Source organism: Ailuropoda melanoleuca, chromosome 10, assembly GCF_002007445.2.
Source record: "Ailuropoda melanoleuca isolate Jingjing chromosome 10, ASM200744v2, whole genome shotgun sequence".
In the NCBI taxonomy this organism is placed as follows: domain Eukaryota; kingdom Metazoa; phylum Chordata; class Mammalia; order Carnivora; family Ursidae; genus Ailuropoda; species Ailuropoda melanoleuca.
The window spans coordinates 104,756,395-104,778,547 of record NC_048227.1 but is presented as its reverse complement, the minus strand read 5'-3'; the positions used below and the strand labels follow the sequence as shown (position 1 = coordinate 104,778,547).

The following is a 22,153-nucleotide window of genomic DNA, read 5'->3' as shown; positions in this document are numbered from 1 at the left end:
AAAATTAAATAACCATTAATAAGATATGCACTTCTTTCCTTGGGAAAAAAAAACTATTTCAAAAATTTTAGGCTCAAGTTTTTAAATAAAAAAATAAAAATATCCCCAGTAATACAACCATAAAGTCAACATATTTTTCCTCCTTCAGTTTTCTCCCTCTTCTGCCATCTTTCTCATTTATGCTTTGTGTCATTCCATCTTTCTAGCGTATCTACCCACCTGCCTGTCTTTCTATCATTTACTTACCTGTTTATCTATCTCTCTTTTTTTTTTTTTAAAGATTTTATTTATTTATTCGACAGAGGGAGACAGCCAGCGAGAGAGGGAACACAAGCAGGGGGAGTGGGAGAGGAAGAAGCAGGCTCATAGCGGAGGAGCCTGATGTGGGGCTCAATCCCATAACGCTGGGATCACGCCCTGAGCTGAAGGCAGACGCTTAACTGCTGTGCCACCCAGGCGCCCCGTTTATCTATCTCTTGAACGTCTTCTCATCCCAGGTCTTGTGTTATATAGAGATATATTGGTTGATTTCTTATTTCTTGGCTTTTCTTCCTTCTTGACAGTAGAAACTATCATTGGAGTTTCACACAGATAACAAGTCAACAGTTAGAACAATAAGAGGTGGCATTTATCTATTACCAAGTGACAAGCGTGATTGTTCTACTGTTTATAGATGCTGTTTTGCCTAATGCCTCCCCAAGTCCTGCTAAGGTAAATTTCGTTATCTCTATTTTGTTCTGCAAAGGTGCAGAGTAGCTCAGCAGCTTGTTCAATATCACACCGTAAGGTGAGGCTACAGAAAACTTCCCAGTAACTCTGGAACATGAAGGGCCTCGGGGAAGAGGGGATGTGGGGAAAGGGGAGGAAGGAGTCAAGGATCACTGTAAGATGCAGAGGCTGGTTGAGCAGAGGAAGGGCAGTGTCATTAATGGAGACAAACAAGCTCTCAGGGGCTGTTGGGAAGCAATCATAGTAACAGCTTTCACGGGAGGTGGCGTATGTCGTGGTGGTGGCAGGCACCGCCCTGCACTTGTAACCGATAAGTGAACATCATCATTTAATTCTCCCAGCGACTCTATGAGGAACATGATGGGCTCGATTTTGGACATGTTGCTCTGGATGTGGCCCTGAGATGAGCCAAGGAAAACGTTGGGCGGGTAACTGAAGAGGCACAGGCTGAGTAAGAACTAAACACTTGAGTGATCGGTACAGAGCCACGGAGACCATCTCACAGATTCGTGACTGCAAGAGTGCTGGTGCCAGGCAGGAAGCAGGAGAATGAAGGACAGAAGGATAAGAGGAAGGCTTGCCACACTGTGAGGTGAAGTCTTAGAAGCCGAGACAAGATAGAAGGAGGTCTCCGTTGTCAACCAAAGAAGAGGCTACGAGGAGAGGAAGTTTAGATCTGATAATATCAAGGTCATGGCTCTCCAAGAGAGCAACTATAGAATTGTGGTGGGTCCTCTCTGCCTCTTCGACATATGGTCTCACTCATTTATGGAACATAAGGAATAGCAGGGAGATCAGTAGGAGAAGGAAGGGAAGAATGAAGGGGGTGGTAAACAGAAGGGGGAATGAACCACGAGAGATTATGGACTCTGGGAAACAAACTGAGGGCTTCAGAGGGGAGGGGGGCGGGGGGTTGGGATAGGCCGGTGATGGGTAGTAAGGAGGGCACGTATTGGAGCACTGAGTGTTACATGCAAACAATGAATCATGGAACATTACATCAAAAACTGAGGATATACTGTATGGTGACTAACATAACATAATAAAAAAATTAAAAAAAAAAGAATTGTGGTGGGGACTGAAACTTCAGGAGAACAATGTGATTGCATGGAGAGGAAATGGCATTTTTAGGCATAGAAGCTCCCTTTCTAGGCAAGGCAAAGAAAGAAAGAAGTACGATAAGGTTCAAATGCAGGTGAGGGGAGAGCAGAAGGGAGGCAGGCTAGATGGCTTTAAGATAAGACTGAAATTTAAGTAATTATAAAGGAAATCAACAACTAGCTAATGTAATTTGTAGAACATTAAAAAGAAATATGTAAACAATCAAATGTCATTCATCTGCAGGTGGTTGAGAGGACAAACACATCCTTAAATACCATCTTTCCTGTGGATGGACAAAGAGACTCCTTCAACTGTTACCTTTGAAAAACTGCCTCATTCTGAACATAGTGAGAGCTGAGGGTCTGTGGAAGTGGCTTCTCTCTGGAGGACAACTCCACGTCAAGATGAAAGTTGAAGAGGACCGGTCTCGGGCGAGAAGGCAAGACATAAATTTAGGGGAGGAACCACCTGGAATATCCCTAAATATCCAATGCCTACAACACGCACTGATGACATGGAAGGGGCAGATACGAGGGAGGAGAGAGAGAGAAGGAGGTAGAAAGACAGGAGAGAAGCAGAGTATGTTTGATTCTGGGGAGGTGGCCTAATTCCCAGTGGCCAAGCAGGTCTGCACATCCTAATTTCTATGACTAATTTTAATAACTCCAAAATACTTGGGACATCCATGTCTTTACAATAAGGTTATTGGGATGAGTGAAGCAATACGTGGCCTAAAAAAACGGCAGCCTCTTCAGTATAGGTGTGCCAGTAGGACTCCAAATGCAGCACGACCGCAGCCGCGGTCCATCCAGGGCAAAGGACCAGGGGCAGAATGGCCTGGTAAGCCTGTCCTATGTGTGATGGGCAGGCAGCACGTGGCTGTGAGCGTCCACCAGCTGGGGGGTCCTCAGGGGCCCCACCGTGAGAAAGAAAGACCAAAATGAAGACAGGCAGAAAGCTCTGAAGGTGGGGGAATGGAGAATAAAAGGTAGAAAGAGAGAGACTAGAAGAAATAATTAAAACGAAGTTCTGGGGCATCCTAAGTAAACACAGCCACTAAGGGACACTGGCTCTGGGATCTCCGGAAAGTGGAGCTGGGTGCCGTCTCCAGCACAGATGCTTTCCTTGTTGTCCAATATGAACAATCTTAAGAGACTGACTTCTAATACAACATGAGTTTGAAGATGTCTCTGCTTCTATACGTCTTCCCACATGTCTAAAATATGCACAACATTGAAAATACATTTTTTATTTGAAATACTTGAAGGAATAACGTTCAAAGCATGACGTGCTGGTACAATTTTTAACGTTGAATATGAAAACTTACGAAATTATCTTGAGGAAAAGTTATCCAATTAAATATGCAAAGCTTTAAGAAAATACAGCTCCCTGGCTGAAAGCTGATGCAGCCATGTCTTAGAGTTTTCCTTCCTGTTCTCAAGCAGACTTTCTATGGCCCACGTTTGGTATACAACACCTAGATTCTTAAAAATTGCCTGCCTCATAATCCTTGGGAAGAACTGTCTTGTTAGTAGTGTTTCATACTTTGTAAGAGAAGTTAGAGCAATCCAAGTTGAGTAACAGTGAAGGCACCCACTCTGATCTTGCCTCTTTGCACATTGTCTTTAAAAAGTTCAAATCAGCCCTTCAAAACAAATTGAAAATAAAACTAGAGGGTTTTCCTCTAGGCCTTTGAAAGACTGACAATCATTTTTTATCCCTTCAATCTAAGTGAAGTCTCATGGAAATGGCTAGAGCAGCAAAATATGTTCTATAATTTGATATTCATAAAAATATAAAGTGGCACATTAAGACTTTTTGTAGACTCCACTGCCAACTTAAAAAATGGATACTTTAAAACTGCCCTGAAGTGACATGCCAAATGTGCTTGAAATTTATTTTATTTGTCATAAATATTCATTTGAATTAAAGCCTTCAAATGTCACATCAAGGAACATATTATAATTTTTTTAAACCAGGAAAAACAAGGAGTACTATTTATGATGTTTAAAGAAGGTTGGTTTTTTTTTTCCCCACCCAAAGGCTTTGGTCTCAGGTTTATGAATTACAGAAGAGTAAGAAATCTTGGGCATTTGGCAAAATGGAAATCCCAGGAGTGGAGAAGTGTGTCAGATCCTTTCTGCAGCAGGAAATCCAGTGACAGCCACATGCTGCACCAAGTTACAGATGTCTGCGTCTGTCTAACATTTGACAAATGCTCTCCACACACCTGACCTGGGAACCAACAGGCATAACCACCCTCCCAAAAAGGTACAAACACATACTAAAATAAAATGTATTTTCATCAAGTCTAAATATAGTTCTCTATAAGCCATCCGTGTTGGAGAAATCTAGCTTTATACACCGTAATAAAAAATGTATTTAAAAGGAAATAAACACCTTAATTCATGCTCATCTTGAGACATACATACCAAAGTTTAAATGTTTAAAAACAAGGCAATAAAGACATTTTTATGGTTGATAACAAACTACAAATTTGTCTGTGGGAAAAAAATCATTAAATGTTTGACAAAAGAGCTGTGATAAGACATAAAGAACACAGTATTCACTGTCTAAAGAACCAAAGGGGGAAATACAGCTTGTCCCCGATCCCACATTTTCAACTATGTGTGCTATGATTACAGTTATAAACAATGGCTACTGTGTCAGCACAGAGAAAAACAAACAATAGGTCTTTTTCCGAAAGTATCTGTAGGAAGAACATACAAACGAGTCAACAAGGGAACTGAAATAATCCCTGTATTCTTTGTAAAAATAATACTTAAACGTTCATTTGCAAGAATGTTGGTATTCTTTTCCACTGCGCATCTTATTTCCTTCATTCACTATAGAATTTTTCCCAACTTGCACCTGGTTTGACCAGCAGTCAGCTGGCTTCTGAGGATTCTCCCTGTGTTGTTTCCTCCAACCCCCAGAGACTCTGTCGACAGCTGCAGAACTGTGCTCTCTTTAGTTATAAAAGCAAGCTTGTGACATCCTTTGCTTGATTCAGTTAAAAACTGAATTAATTGAAATCAATTCAACAAATGCTCCCTCCGTGCTTGCTGCATGGAAGGCTCTGCTGGTTTGGGAGGGGTGGAGAGAGAGGAGCGGGCCACAGTCTTCAAGAAGCTTACAGTCTACTTTGGGGCATAAGACGAGCATAATGAGCGAAGTGTATATTTCATAAGAGACAATGAAGTGTTGCGTTAGTTTAGAGAAAAAGAGATGGGTGGAAATATTGTCAGATGAGAGGTTCCCTGAGAACAGTCTTGAAGCACAAAGGGTATTAGGGTTGGAGGGTGGGAATGGGGAGAAGGTGGCATTCCGTTGATGGGCAGAGAGAGAAAGAACAAAGTATGAGGTACAGTCCACAAACGAGGCATTGAGATGGATGGAGCCTGAAGTGCCTGGCTAAGGATAGTGGGGGACACGAGTGAAGACAGAATCACAGAGTCTCACAGCTGAAGGACGGACGCATGCGATCCTAGAGCTAAGGGTAACCTCCAGAAGGACCTAAGTGGGTGCCTTCGCTCAAGAGAGGCGACGGCTCAGGCCGGAGAGGGGCACTGACCTCGCATGGATAATGGCTGGGCGGGGGGGATTAGTGCAGTCCAGACTCGGAGACAGGGATCTGAGCAGGACACTAGCGTTGGGCAAGGTGATGAGGAGTGGGTGGGGGCACCTCACAGAGGGTGATGAGGCAGAACTGAGAGATGTGGAGGTCAGAGAGAGGCGGAGAGTCAGATGACATGGAGATCTGACACCTAGGTGAAGCTGGGTAGGGTCTTTTACAGAAATGTGGTGCCTAGGATGGAGGGAATTTGATTTGGAGGGTTCAAAGGGATAATGAGGAGTTTGTTTACTACGGTGTTTGTGGTGTGAGTGACCATCCAGGGGGAAGGACTGGGGAAAAGATGCTCATATTTGATGTTGTTCTCCTGAACTAAGAGTTAGCTAATAACGTCTTTTCTAACTTGAGTTCAGGTAACATTTTCCCCAAGGCATTGAAATAATAATAATATGTAAATAATATTTTAATTTCAATATTCTAATATGTGCTAAAAAAGGGATTTCCGATTTGGGCCGCTTCAGGAGCACAGAAAGCATGTCTAAGAAGTCGTTTGGGTGAAAATCTTTACAAGGGAGAGCAGCGGAGGAGTGCTGGCTGAGCGTGCTTGCTGTTGCCTTTGTGGGCATCAGCAGTGGAAGACAAAATGAGATGGGAATCATCAGGGAAAGGAGAGTAAATTGGTTTTGACTTTGTATTTTGGGCATGCTGACACAACAGATGAGTGCATTTAATACAGGAGAAAGATCCTTCAACTTTTGCCTGATTCCAGGCTGGGCCTTGCCACAACTTGGCACAGGTTCTTCTCTGAGGGTTAGTTTGTTCTCATTAACCTTTTGTTCTTGTTAATGTTTTTGACCTTTGAAGTCTGATCAGAAGAAAAGTAGAAAATAGATCATTTTTACCTTCTCTAAGGAAAGAAATTCAGATTTCATAAGCAAGCACATTCTTTCCAGGTCCCCCGTGCTGCCGTGCAGGCCTTTAGACAATTTTCAGACATATTTAACCTTCAGAATTACTTCAGTGCATTGGGCTCTTTGCTTAAGAGCCTAAGTCCCTTCCTGTGGGGCCTGTCGGAGCACTGGAGTCTAATGCAACTCTTTGCATCAACCGGATTGTTCCTTAATCTGTATTTTAGCTTTAGAAAGTTTAGATTCAAACATTTGGCTCAAGGCAGACGTTTGCTGATGGGCCCCATCTTTATCATTGTGCTTTTGAGGAACAAACATACATGCAGATATTTGGGGACTTTGAGTTTTGTTGAAGGATACTTACACCTTTCATTTGAAATTCTATTTATATTATATTTAGGTCAGTTTTCTGGCTCCTAATAGGATACTAATGAGTCATTGCTGGTAAAGTTTACAGATTAAAAACTTTCTGTGAGGATAGCAATGAGCTGTTTTTCCTCATTTGCCTATTATTGAGAAGGGAAAACCCATTTAATGCAATCTGGACACAGTTACGTTATTAAGACCTGCATTTGAAGCCTACTTTCCTCTGCGGATGCTTGGGCTTCCTACTTCAAGTAATCATTCTTCTTTTTGGATTTTGTTACTTCTACTTTTATCTATGAATTCTACCACTTTTGTGCCGTTACCCGATATAAGTCACAAAAGGAAGCGACAGGCCCCCTGGGAGTCTGACCATGAAAGCATGAACCGAGCATGTCCTAGGGGACCAGTGTGTCAGCATTTACATAAGCTGGGGGCCGTGAATGCAAGCCCTTGTCTGTCACTGGCATCGGGCGATCGGTACTGGGAGCAGCTGACTCTGTTGATGCCGATGGTTTGGTGGCTGCATTTAAATACATTTTCACAAAACTCATTTGTGTCTCTTTCCCAAGAAACCAACATGGAGTTAGCCTGCAGGCAGACTACCACGCCCAGCTTTCTGATAGAAAATGAAATGGAGCGTGTTTAGTTTTGTGTGAAAGGGACCATGGGAGAGACCAGCAGTCTGTAAGCTAAGCGTTGATCGAAGCACTTGCTACAGTAAATGAGTGGCAAGGTCATTCAGCCTTTAAAGGTAGCAGATAATAAACGTGCCACTTAGTTCGTTTCTGTTCTTCTCGAATATTGTATGTTATAAATGCCCAGGCCGCGATAGATACTTTTCTTTTTCCATGGATCTACAAAGGGATTCTTAAAACACTTGTGTTAACAAACTGGCTAACAGTTCACCCATAGAATTGCATTGACTAAAACTAGTAGTCGTCATCACAGCTGTTACATATCTTATCAGTTCATTTTGTGCTTGATTCCTTTTCAACAAAATTATGTTAGACATAGAACTTAGTGGCACAGATGATGCTTTCTTTGGTCATACAAAGGGGGTTTTATACCTGAATTGTTAAGCTCCACTTTTGTTTCTTTTGGCCGAAGGTTTTCTGCAGTATCATTCCACTTCACATTTTGACATTTTTAAAAATTATCCCCCTCATATTTTGTTAGGCTAAAAGGGAATGGTCTCTACTCTTTTCCAAGGAAAGTATGTTGATTGCTTACAAAAAGAGTAAAAATGTAGAAGATGTTTTTCAAGTTCTAGCACACATTTCGCATTTGTTCTTAGTAAATATCTACAAGTGAACAGCATTTGGAAAGGTCCCAAGCCTCGAGCTTGCTGTATGTAAAGAAATTCTTTCACTACTACCAAATGGTATCTGGATGGGCAGCAACAACTGTGTTTTGGGTTCTCAGACACAACAAAGGAACAACATATGAGGGCTTGCAACTACTGAGGACATTTTGGTGCAGAATGTATCATAAAAATTAAACTAGACAAAAGCAGGGCAAGGCCCACCTGTAGAAAATGCAGAGGCTGCCCTTTAGAACCACAGAATCAAAGACCCTTCCCATTTCCAAGCCAGAGAGAGGACCTCTGGATTCCTGGGCCAACCCCTTGATGAGCCCTGTTTCTGAAGAACAGTCTTTCAGACCAGAATATTAGTGCCCAGACTCATAAAAGAGGGGTTAGACCTGAAAGTGGCATCAAGTTAGAATTTTTTAGAAGCCTTATTTATTTATTTTAGAAAGAGAGAGAGAGAGAGAGAGAGAGAGAGGAGTTGGGGGAAGGGCACAGAAGGAGAGGGAGAATCCTGACGCAGACTCCCTGCTGAGTGCAGAGCCCACCATCCCCAGATCATGACCTGAGACGAAATCAAGAGTCAGACGCTTAACCAACTAAGCCACCCAGACGCCCCGGCATCAGGTTACAATTTTATCAAGATCACATCTAGGGGCGCCTGGGGGGCTTAGTCGTTAAGTGTCTGCCTTTGGCTCAGGGCGGGATCCCGGCGTTCTGGGATTGAGCCCCACATCAGGCTCCTCCGCTGGGAGCCTGCTTCTTCCTCTCCTACTCCCCCTGCTTGTGTTCTCTCTTTCACTGGCTGTCTCTCTGTCAAATAAATAAGCAGAATCTTTAAAAAAAAAAGTCACATCTAAGAGATTTAACAGATCTAACAGATTTTCTCCAGCATCTTTGGAGGCCGAAATATGTATTCCTGCATTCAGAGCTATTACCCAGTCATTTCGATTGGGCCCAGTTTTAGCATCGGCCGTCCTCAAAACAACCAATGCAGGACCAAGTCAATTCAACACTGACTAAACATTTGGTAAATGCCTACTGTGTACAAGTCAAGGACGATAATTATTTGGGAGAAACTTTCCTACACCAAGAATGATTGATATGGGGCTTATCCCTTTGAGTTAGGAAGCTAGCCAGGACTGTGCTTGGGGACTTGGCACAGATCATACAACCCCAAACTAGTGGCAAAATGACAGTTGGGAGTTTTGTCTTCACCCAAGGAGCCCCAGGATGCGGCATTGTGCTTAGAAAGGCAGCTCCTGGGGCAGCGTGCAGGTGCGCCGACAAAGCTAGGAATATGGAATCTCCGTCACGAGACTTACGGGCAGTCCAGAAGTGAGCTGAGGAGAGTCTGAACTCAGGCAGAGGCCAGGGAAGGAGAGCGTGAGGAAGCCTTTCCCACTTGGATCCCCAAGACTGAGTGAACTGACTGGATGTGGGTGGTGACAAGAGGGTGGCACTCATGATGGCCCTGGGGTTCCAGCAGGGGTGGCTAAATGTATTAATAAATATTGGGCATGCAAAAAATAGGAGGAAATAGACAATGAATTCAGTTTTGGTCCTACTGAGTTTCGGGTGGTTAAAAGGCAGTTGAAAACATCAGTTCGCATTCAGGAGAGAGCAGGCTTTAAAAAAAATAGACCCAGGGTCCGCGGACCTGGAAGTGAAGTGGATGAAACAGCCCCAGAGAGCGTGGAGCATCGGCCACCCCAGGGGGTGAGGGGACGAGTCAGAGAAGGCGAGTGAAGACAGAAGAATCAAGGAGGAGAATGTCGAGATTCCATGCCCACTAGTCACCATCAAAGTCAGCACTCCAGGGGTACCGCGGGCGGGCGGAGGACCGAGGCTGATTAAATGCTTGCTGTCTGTGCCAATCAGGAGTTGGACAGAATGGTGCTTCCGGGGGTGGGGCGCTGAGGGGGGGCAGAGTGGTGGTTAGTAAATATTTGCTGCAGAGAAGTGAATTCTATCAAACTAAACTGGAACAAGGGAATGTCCTTTTTGAGTCCGAGATGGGGCTGGGGTAGAGAGGGGGGTCGTCCTGAACAGTCGTCTTGAGATGCGCACCTGCTTCCCCTGGGCCAGGAGGCACAACAGTTTCCAAGTGAGGGGTGCTAGAACTGGACCAATGGAATCAAGAATCCAAATTCTTAGCAAGAATCTAAGGCAGAAAGGATTTGATTGCTGTACAAGTAGGGAAAAGAGGTCTCTGAACCAGCACTGGCTCCAGGAAGGAGAAATTTGAGGGAAATCTGAGAGGGGAAACAATGGAATATTGCTTTCTCATTGTGGCTCTAGAGCCGTGTGTAGCCTGTGTGCCTGGGCTGTGGGGGGCTGTGGGGACATGGAGGGCAGGTGGGCTATGTTGGCTCACGGTGCTGGAGTCAACCCCTGGGGCTCCGTTCTGAGCAGAAGAGAGTAGATTCAAAAGCTTTCCAGAGAAGCGGATACAACACAAACACTGTGGGCTAGCCAGCCCATTATGAGGGTTCTAGAGGGTTTTTGGTCATGCATGCTCAGAAGTGCCAGGGCTACAAGCTGACGTGGAGTGAGTGTTAGCAGAATGGCCCGGTCACCATTTGAGAAAGACTTGCTACTGTCTACTCTGAGTTGAAGCAGAGAAAGGTGGGGAGTGGGCCCTCTCCCCCTGCCTGGGGGAGGCAGGGTCACTTCCTGGGCCTTAGAATAAAGGCAGGTGAGCTAAGAAGTAAAATAGAACAAACCAGGGCAGTAGCTTAAACCTAGTTATAGCAAAATTATCCCCCTGAAGTGAGTGGAAGTATCCTGAGTGGACCTGGTTGGGCAGTGTGGGAACTCAGAATCAGGAAATTGATCGAGATACATAAAAATAAAAAACATTTCAGTTTGTCTTCCTGCCTTGTGACTGTGAGCCTCATTTCCATTATGGCCACCCCTAAGCTAAGGTGGTTGCTTGGAATTTAATGGAATAGCTGGGGTGGGATTAGGCGGATGATCTGGTTATTTCCTTCAGTGTCTTATCGGGTAGTGATGGAAAGATGATGAACCTGTAACTGGACCACCAGTTTACACAGTGGGCATTCCATTTGTTCTTTTGCTTATGAATTTTTTTTAATCACCTAGTATTTTCCTAAAAACTGGTTCATTTCTTTGCAGTGAAATGTACTGATTACTAAAGCAACAGCATTTAACATCATTAAGCCCAGTTCATTTGAAAAATCTAGATTTCCGAGGACAACCGGGAACTATCCTGAGGCTTTACTCAGGCTGAACTGAACACCTGAGCTTCACGTATCCTGTTAAGATGTCCCTATGCTATATAGGAGTTGGGTGCGTTGTTTTATAACAAGGTCCCTCTGATCTTTCTTTTTCAGTTTCATTTTCTACTACAATCCAGGCTTATTCTGGCCAGTTGTTCCCACTTACGTTTTCAGTGAAAAATTGAGTGTGACAACCCCAAGTAAACCCCATCACTCCTTTTTCTTCCTCTCTCCATGCCCCGCAGGGCTGCTGGATGGGACGGGAGGGCCTCTCCCACCGTCCCTGGCTGTTGATAGCAGTGTTTGGGCCGCCTTTGGACCACGCATGCTAGGTTCACTCTTTTTTCTGGCTTTTGCTCATTGCACTGCCTTTCTGGCTTCAGCTCTCCCAGCCTTTCAGGTATCAGGCCAGGAAACAAATCTTCAGTGATCTGGCCTAATTTGCACTGTTTGTCCCATTTCCATGGGCCCACCAGGTCTCCGATGGAGCCACATCGTTCCCTTCTTATCTTTCCCATACACTGGTGCACTTGTTTGCGAAGCCTGGGGCACTGTCTTTTCCAAGGACGGTCAGCTTTCTCTCCCTTTCTCTCCCTCCTCGCACCGCGGGGTGCCTCTACATGTGTTTCTTCATAGCAGTGCCCTAAGTCAGGCGACGTTGTGTTTCCTATCCTGCTGACCTCTCTTGTCCAGCACTGGAGGAGAGCGGGACAGGTGAGGCTCTGAATTAACTAGTCTAGGTCTGATGGCTGTTTTAAGGAATTCAAAAGTTTTTTTCCCCCTTAGAGTTGTTTTAGAACTCACTGCATCTGGACCACTTAGAGCAACTGGAGACATCAGACCTGGTGTGGTCAATGGGAATTAGCCGTGCACACGTGTGTGCGTGCACACGCACACACACGTACATTTCTTTTTCCTGTTTACGTACCCTAAGCTCTTTGCAATTATTAATGAAATATAATATTAAACAGATTGTAGCATTATGTAGGCACTACTCTTTTCTAACCGTTTTCATTAGAGCTTGATACTCTCAGTTTCACCATCATTTGTCAGGGCACAGGAGACGTACCAGGTTTTTTTGAGTTAGCACTGAGGCATACATAGAGACTTGGTATAACCTGTAGCATTAACGAAACAATTTGTGTACAGGACTTACTAGACACTTAAATTGACATAAGTTGAATAAGAAATGTTACTTTAAAATTTCCAATTACTCTATGTTCTATTATCTATGAGTGCTGCATATTAGCACCAGGGTAAATTTCTTAAGAAACTGCGTGCAAGGAGCTAAATTTGCACATCGATTTTTGTCTTTTGTCTGCAGTTTAAGGCTAATTTAAAAGGATGGTGAGGAGATTCTATTTTCAACTGGCTGAAGTTCAATAAGAATATAATAAAACACTGTTATAGGAAACTCTTTCACAGGGAAATTTTGGCAAAGCTAAATCTAATTCCTTTCAATGTGCTCCAACACAGCCAAAATACTGCTCTAGTGAGCAAGAACCCATTAGAGTGACAAGCTTCCTACAGTACAAGGATTTTTCCATATTTTATTTCAAAGCAAATCAGCATTTCATTGTGCATTAAGAAGGCAAAAAGGAAATATTTTATAATAAAATCAGTAAAGCCATACAGTTTCATTACAGCTATATTTTTATGATAAGCCTGCATTTTCCTAATTTCAGAAGCATATTTGATCACTTTAGACATAGGAAATTACTTCATTTAATTATTTCTGCAGTGAAAGCTTTGTAATTCTTTATCAAGCCTACTGAGTAGCTTAAAAATTCTAATGAAAAGAGTGACCATATAACAGATCTCTTTGGACAAGTCAAGAATGGGAAGTTTGAGGGGCACCTGGGTGGCTCAGTCATTAAGCATCTGCCTTCGGCTCAGGGTGCGATCCCAGGGTCCTGGGATCGAGCCCCACATTGGGCTCCCTGTTCCGCTGGGAGCCTGCTTCTTCCTCTCCCACTCCTCCTGCTTGTGTTCTCTCTCTCTCTTTCTGTCAAATAAATAAATAAAATCTTAAAAAAAAAAAAGAAGAAGAATGGGAAGTTTGAAAGGTGTTTATTTTTCTTTGTTTTCTTTAAACCTTACCGCCCCCCCAAATCCCCCCGCCCCGGCCAGGTTGACCTTTAAGTCCTCGGCTTCCCACTGATGGAGGAGCTGACAGAAGGCTTTTGAGGGGCACAGAGGGAGGCTCTTAAAATCAGGAGCATCAGTTGTTTCTGTATGTTTTGTGTTTCAGTCCCTGCTCATCTTCACAAAACACTGGGCTTTGTCACATCACGTCCCTGCAGGTGGCTATTGGCTTCCCATTGTTTTCAGGATAAAGTTCCTCAGTCAGAAGCCTTCTGCCCTTACTGGCCTGGCACTGGATCCCTGCATGACTGCACAGCGCTTCCCCGCTCCTGTCCTCTTCTGCTCCTCAAGATGGAACCCCTCCCAGAGCCACTGTCCTCTTGTGTCCCCTGAGCACGCCAAGGGGATTTTCGCCTTCTTACACTCTTAGATCCTCTTCCTGATCTCAGATGCCCTCCATCCTCATTTACTCATTCTTCCCTCCTTCAACTATTGCTTACTGGTCATGCAGTACAGACCAGCCCCATGGTTTCATGGCTGTAGCTTCTGGACTATTCAACTCCCACTCATTCCTCAAGCTGTGTTTCTTCTACAAGCTTCCTTAACTGAGAAAGGCTGCCAGAATCTCTCCCTCCTCCGGACTCACAGCACCACGCTTACCGAGCACTCTCCTCACGCTTAGCAAAGCGGAGGCCCTTTTCGGACTTGAGTTAAGCCATCCAACGACACTGTGCTCGGCAAATGACTGTGGCCTCCAACAGGTCAATGAATACCTACAGGTTTCCGTTTCCTTGTCAATAAAGTAGGAGAATGCTTATGTCACCATTTTACTTGGGAAGATGAAATGAGGTCATATAGGTGGAAGTTCACTTTTATGTAAAGAGTTATCATTTCACATCCATATCACTGTTTAAATGTGCGTTTTCTTAGTTTTGTTAATTAAATACTTGGAGATGCTTCTTTCCAACAAAGCCTGCTGGATGCAAAAGAGACCCATATTGAGATTAGGCACCACATTAAACAGCAAGAGTCTCTTTTTGAATACGTCATGACTCTAGAGATTGTTTCAGCAGCACAGAAATTAGTGGGGATTGTTATCGTGGTCGAAGACAATAAGCCTCATCAGCAGTCTTATTTGGATTTATTCTGTAGATGAGAACATTCCAAAGACCGTTCTTGCATTGCATTTTAACTGAGAACCGGAAATAAAGTAAAACCAGCTATTAATTTAAGCAAAGCCTAAAGTATTGGGATTTCTTTAGTAACTTTCATCCATCAGCTGATTTTCTGAACGTGAATTTTCAGAAATAGGTGAAAGCCACGATTTCACTTGTGGGTGGGAAGCAGTGGGTTCTCTAAAGAAGCCTAAGGGGACTCTAAAGCTATTTCACCAGCGAGCAGGGGAATACAAAGGGCCTAGAAAAGTCTATTACTTTCAATTGAAACTACTAGGGGAATTAGGTTAAGCCCTTAGAAGCTTCCTTGGTAACTTACTCGAGTTGAAATGTGACCAAGAATCCTTCGACCTCACCTAAGAGGAGTAAAGCTGTAAGGATCGGAAGTGATTAAGGGCTTTAAGACTCCATCCAAAAGCGAGACGTGTCAACAACAATGTTGCTCTGAGCGGCTGGGCCCCCACTCAGTGCTATCTCCCAGATCAGCGACGTGGTACAGGCAGCACTTCCCCGGGCCTCGCCAGGCCTCGCGGTCAGTGCCGACCAGGTAGAACTCAGGGGACTGTGGTGTGCACGGTACTTTTCTTCATGAGTTTAAAACACGTTTATAGGAACTGAGTGGTTAGTGGAGAGAACACAAACGGACACTGTAGGTTCCCGACTCAGGAAACACTGCCATTCAGTTGGCAAAGCAGCGACCCTATGTCTGTTACAGCAAGGGTGGGCTGCAGACGTATGTCCATTTTTTTGCCACCCCAGGCAAATCATCTGCATTTTTCTGTCCCCACACATGTGGATGCACTCGCAGAGCCAGGTCCTTGGGTGGCGGCTAAGGAAGGGCTTGGGGGGTGGGGTGGGAGGAGGACAGCTGGCATGAGACGCAGAGGCCGGGAACAAGTTCACAGTGTTCGTCTCCAGGCACCCACAGAATAATTGAGAATTGGTTCTTTCATCCTCGTCTTCTGCTCAGCTTTTCATTGCCCCCGAACCTCTGCTGTCCCCAAGTGGCCACTCGGATCACCGAGGTGGCCATGGAGATGCTGTGTGGGGAGGTAAACGTTTGCTAAGTCTTCCCGGTTAACAAGGTTGTATCACATACTCTTTATCTCACCCTTAGTTTACCAACTAGCCTGCGGTGTGGTGGTACCGACGTGGCTAGACGCGGTCAGTCTGACTCGATTTCAGATCCCTGCGCGGGCATCTGCTAGCAACCCCTGGGTGGGATCCGTCAGCCCAGTGCCCATGAGCTCAGCATCCCTGAGTCCCAGTCTCTCCTGCGCGGGCGCCCGCCCAGATGAGTAAACTGTTTAGTACTGCTTTGACTTTTGGGGAAGGCTGCAAAGCGAAGCAGAGACACAGATTTTGAGCTGACATATCTGGGCCACACCCTGGCTCTGTCATTTGCAGTCTGAGTGCCCTTGGGTAAATGTTGTGACTGCCTGAGCCCTAACTTTCAAATATGTAAAATGGGAATTAAGTGGGGATTAAGGAGTGCACCTGGTGATGGAGGGAATTGCCAAATCACTGTATTGTACAACTGAAAGTAATATAACACTGTATGTTAACTAACTGGAATTAAAATAAAACAAGAAAAAATAGATAAAAAATGGGAATTCAGATATCATCAGGCAAGGCACACGCAGCCTTTGGCATGTGATCATGAAGTGATCAGTCCACGAGGGGCAGCGGGTGTTGTTAATAATTTGTGGATAATCTTTGAGAAAAGAGAAGTAAAACCTGATTTCCTGCATGATACCAACCTAAGAAACAGCTTTTTGGCCTCTGTGTATGCTTGAACAACCGAAAAAGTTCCTTAGTAGAGTATATGGGATTAAACTGCTTCATGGTGACCGTGCAGAAACCCTCCCATAAACTCAGCACAACTCCTTAGCAGGTGTCTCACGATCTATTTATCCTATCCACGTGATAACTGGTGTGAATTCATTACTCCATAAGGGAGCATAAAAGTAAATAATGTTATTGCGGGTAGTACTGGTTAGTAGGAAATCTTGTAAAGGATTCATGATACTTTCATGAATATTCTCATCGATACACCTAAGCATCACACTCCCCCAGTGGAAACAAGTGTTTACCTTTATGAGCTTCTCAGTTTTCCGAAAGTACCAATCGGGAGAGTGACTCACTTACAGCTTTCCATCACGGACATGAATATGCCCAGGAAGTGGGCAGCAAAACTTAATCTTGACCAAAAAGCTCAATCCCTTAATCAGAGATGCAGGCCCAATGGAAGAACAGATGAAGAACAAGGGCGAACGGAATGAAAACAAGAATTATGTATGGCTTGGAAAGGAGTGCAATGATTGGAGCCGAAAGCCAGGTAATACAAGGGCTATCAGAGTCAATGTCATCTGCGGACAGACCTCTTGCAGCAAGTATAGCCACTGGATGACTTGAGCCAGTAATTAAGCTCGCCAAGCATGTGTTCAATGTTCATGAGCATTTCACGAGGGCTGTGATCCGTGCCAGGTCACGCCCCCGTCTGTGTGGCCTCAGGCAAGTAGCTCACTTGTTTAGGCTTCAGAATTTCATCTGTACATGGACGGGCTAGAACTAGACGGCATTTCATGGCGTACACTTTGGATATTGCTAAGATAGTTACAAAGAACTTTCAGAGATGGTCCTACACCTCCAGGGAGCTGGCCACAAGCACGGGGCATGCAAGAGCAGCTAACCATGTAAGACTGTCCTAAAAGGAGCACTCAATGTCCAAAGTGGCACCCAGGTCACTTGCGGGGCTCTGTGCCTTATTTCCTTCCGAACGGCTCAGCAAGGGGTCAGTGTTAAAGAGGGGAAAGATGGAGTTGCCACTGTGCCTGTTTCTTTCCCTTTTGTCTCAGTTCCCCAGCAGGGGTCCTGTGGATACTCCTCACCTCCGAGATGAAGCGTATAAGCCGAGAATAACAAGCTATTGGTGCAATCCAAGCTGCAAGGCTTTTTACCGTAAAACGTCTTTCCATTTCTAAAATAGAAACCTACAGTTTAAAACTTGAGCTATTTTATTGAGTCCCAAGTGGTAAGTCTCCGTGACTTATTTCATCAAACTGAAAATTCAACTTATAGCAAACGAAAAGTAAAAACTTTAATTCTATAAGAACAGAAGAAATTAGGCCTTTTTAAAGAAAAAGCTCTATCAACCCAAGTAGGAATTGTCACATGTAATTTTATCAAAATTTGCTTGTAATACATGAGTGTTTTATCTTTGGCAATTTGAAGCAATGAGTTCCAAAAAACTATCAATGATAGAGAAAGCTGAAACTATTGTGCCTGATTCCTCCTTTTTCTCTATTGTGTCTGTGGACTGGATGTGGGGAAGATGGAGAAGCTGGGCATTTGGTCATTATGGCACCGACCCAGGGAGCCTGGAGATGCAGCCCATCCTATCAATGCACAAACTTTTATTCATATGTCTAGCAGTAAAGATTAGGTTTGCTTGCATGTGATGGAAAACCCTACATAATACTGGCTCAGGCAAGACAGACATTTATTCTTTCTCATGTCAATAAAAGTCTGGAAGGAAGCAATCTGGCTATTAGGAAGCTTAAGAGCTCCACAAGGTCATAGGAGAACCGGACTTCTACTTTTGCATTTAAAGGTCTTGCATGTGTCTTCTGTCTCAAGATTGCTTCATAGATAAAAATGGCTGCTGGATCTTCAGCCTTCTCATCTGAGTTCCAGGCTCAGGAAGGACAAGAGATCTGCCCTCCCCAGCTGAAAGCCACACAACACTTGCCCTCTGTCACTGGCCACAAATTAGTCAACATGCCCAACTTTAGGATTAGTTATGAATCTTGTTTTGTTGTGAAGGCAGTGGTCCGAACAAAACAGCAGTTTGGTTATTAATGAATAGCGGGAGAATGGATGTTTCCAGCATCTGGCAGCCCCTGCCTCAGTGTGTACTTAAACATGGGAGACAGGCTTGATGTTGCACAGGACGCTCCTCACCTTCTCTCTGTCTTCCTTTTCATTCTTGTTCCTCCTGGCCAGGCCTCTTCTGCTCTCGATCTGTTTTTTCCCTATTCCAGAACCTTCTCATGTAAATGCTCCCTGCTGTGTCTTGAATCTGCAGTTGGCCATCTTAGAAGTGCTGGGTGGAGAACAAGGTGGAGCAGACTGGAGCCTCTGCTGAACACATGCTCGAGTGGGGAAGACACGCACCCACCGAACCGTGCTGAGTGGGGAAGAGCTGCAGAGAAGCCCACGAGGCCATAGAAGTGCCTGAGAGGAACCTGAGCCAGCTTGAGGGTATTCACAAGACCCTTCTGATTGGGAAAACATGGTTCCACCTACCCCTCCCAAAAAAACCCTCCCTTTTCTCATTCTTTCTCAATGCTCTTTTACTCCCACTGTCCATTATTGCAGTTTCTCAGAAGAGGGCTTTCCCAGTCCTTAGCCATCTGTGGACTGGCCTCTGCGCCCACTGCTCTGCTGTGACTTCTCTCAGAGGCCACACATTCTCCAAGATGCCGTAGCCTGGAGCCCTTCCTCAGGCTTGGTCTTTATCTCCTTCCCTCTCTGTGGCTTCCACATAGTGTCCAGACCCTGGTTTTGGCAACTCTCTGACATGGGGCTCTTCTGCTCTCCAAGCTCTGGCCTTCTAGGTCACCCTCCAGCTCATCTTCTCCACCCCCGCCCCCACCTCCAGATGCTCTTCAACAGAACTGTTCTCAGCTTACTTTGCTTCTTCACCACAAGATTTGGGTTGGTAAGTTTCAGCTTAACATTTTGGTTGCTGGCTTCACATGGGCGCTCCCAAATCTCTCTCTCTCCCCGCCCCCAACCATCCATGAAACGAAATGCTCGGTTATGTGTGATGCCTGGGGGGCGCCAGCACTGCTGTGGCCCCTGCCCACCGTCTCCTGCAGTTTCCACTGGCCACCTGGGTTTAGCCCCCCGCTCTTTGTCCTGGCAGCGCGGCTGCCTCCGGGCCTGCTCCCCGGACTCCGGACCCAACTCCCAGGGGAGCTGCCACTCTCTCTGGCCGCAAGCACAGTGCTGATATGTCGCTCACCTATTTGCAAATATTCAACGGCAGCTTATAGCAACTTACTGCCTGTGGCATCAAGCCAGACCTCCGGGCGTGTCCTCAAACACCCTCTACTACTCCTCAGCCCCCTCCTCTCGCTGGTCTCTCCTGGGCCACGACTGCTGCAAACCTGTTCCTTCTGTTCAAAGCCTTGACTCATGCTATTCCTCAGCCTAGACTGTGCTTTTCCCATCTGCCTGGCTTTTGAAGTCTAGGTGAAATGTTTGACGAAAACTTTCCTCATCTCTAAAACCAAGCTCCGATGGCATTTCATTGGCATCTGCCCTTGTACAGCTTATCTCCTGAACTTGACTGCAGTCTCCTTAAAGACAGGAATTTGGCCTGAGTTTCTGTCCCTCTCCCTACCTCCTTCCCTTCTTTCTTCCTTCCCTTTCCTTCCTTCCTTTCTTCTTTCCATTTTTCCTTCCTCTTTCTTTCCTCTTTCCATTTCCAGCACTTAACAGAGCCTTTTACTGGACAGGTGTTCAAGAAACACTTACTAAATGAATAAACAAATGATAATCAAAAGAAAGGGAGTCAAGGACATGAACAGGCTGGTGTATTACCTGGTCAGGTGAACACAGAGAATCTTCCTTTGTTTTCCATTCATGGAGAAAGTGTTTATCAAGGAATAGGACAGTTTTACCTCTTGTAATTTAGCCTGGATAGTGCACAACTTCTCTTGATGCAACGGTAATGACAGGAGGATCAGGACATGTATGTGCTTTTCCTGCCCATTCTCTGTGGCCAGTTATAGTCCTGGCCACCTGAGGAAACGAAGGAGCTAAGTGTGAGGAGTGAAGACGAATCTGTATGTAGACAGACTGGAGAAGCCCCCACAGGGAGGGGAAAAACGAGATGGAGCAACTAACATTTTGTAATCACTCATCTACTTGTATTTCGCTATTTCTCTAAGTAAGGTTATTTGGACTTGGAAGTCAAAATCCCTACATTAGGCAAGCACCCAGAAATAACAGAAAAGACTTTTTACCTGGGCTTTGCATAGGAGAACTGAAACATTAAATCAGGAAGGATTCTAGTCTCTGAGATTGGAAATCCAAAATTGAAAAAGCCAATTTATCTTCTGATCCATTCGACCCAGAAGCAAAATGATGGCTTATAATTGAAAAGTGCTGAGATCCTTAGATAGAAATGCTGCCTGAGGAAGCAGAGCTATTCCTCCTCTTGTGAAGGATGTCACTCGGATCCCATCTGGCTTTGCACTCCGTTATGTTGTGTTCATGTGCTCTGTGACACCTAACCTCTCCCAGGCCCCATCGCGTGCCCCAGAAGGTGTATTTCCAACAGGAGTGCTTAAAATACACTCTTTGGGCTTCCAGAGAAATCCACTGAAGTATTCCACCTAAAATAATTGTTGCCCACAATTCCTTAGGAGTGGTAGGATCAAAAGTGGCTGGGTGGGGGTACTCTTAAACCACTTTCTGTGTCCTTCTTAGGTGTCTCCCCACCAAACCAATGCAGAGAAGTGTGTATGATCGAAGTAAGAATTCTGTGCTTGCTCTGCAAACACAATTTCAAGAGAACCTCCTTAGCCCCTTTCAACCAGATCGCTTCCCCTGAGAGATTTGGGAGCTGACATTGTTACCCTGGTTTTATTTATTTATTTATTTATTTTAAAGATTTTATTTATTTGACAGAGAGAGACACAGCAAGAGAGGGAGCACAAGCAGGGGCAGTGGGAGAGGGAGAAGCAGACTTCCCGCTGAGCAGGGAGCCTGATGAGGGGCTCAATCCCAGGACCCTGGGATCATGACCTGAGCTGAAGGCAGATGCTTAACGACTGAGCCACCCAGGCGCCCTGTTACCCTGGTTTTTAAAGTTAACTCTCCTTCCCCCAACCCCTCAGACCAAACCCAAAAGGCAGGTCTTAAAAGAGTAGGTTTCAGAGAAAATACTAGTGCCCTTTCTTCTCAACAAAGAGATATCAGCAACACATTTAGAGGAACAGAGTTCTGGGTTAGGAAATAGGATGAGAGATTGGGACAATTCACCTAATGAAGATTAAGAAAGGGAGAAATGAACAGCTTTCAATTATACAAGTAAGTGATGTGGGAGACCTGGGTTGAGTTTTAGCTCTGCTACTAACTAGCTACACTTAGGACAAATGTTTTCATCGCTCTGAGTTTTCATTTGCCTATGTATAAAAGGGTAAACACAAGACCTCCGGCTTATGTTTGCTGTGAGGATTAAAGGAGGTGACTGAGGTAAAGGTAGGCACCCCAAGTGGTAGCCACACCCTTAGTCACGATGACTGTCATGGCAATAATGGTCATGGAGATAGTGCCCAGCTATTTTCCACCTTGAGTGAGAATTGAATAAGAAACTGACATACTTATAAGAGATACAAATTGAATACATGAAATAATTTCCTGATAATGACAACTGACAAACTTGGAGTCTGCAACTCTCCTGAATGGTCCCTAAAATAGCATTCTTTCCATGAGTTAGCCATGGCTTTGATTTGGCTGTACAGGAAGGCAATGAGATAGACTGGTTGGTATGCAATAGAAGAGTGTCTACGATCCTATGACTAGGCACTGGGAGCTGGAAATTGTATGAGTCAAATTTTCGCTTCTCTTGTTCCATGTTCAGACTGGATGGC

General features: G+C 44.7%; 1 protein-coding gene across 1 annotated transcript in view; it reads right to left on the bottom strand.

The window, feature by feature from the left end:
• PACRG (parkin coregulated) overlaps window positions 1-22,153 on the bottom strand; it is a 505,932-nt gene that overhangs the window by 94,800 nt on the left and 388,979 nt on the right. The window lies entirely within an intron of this gene.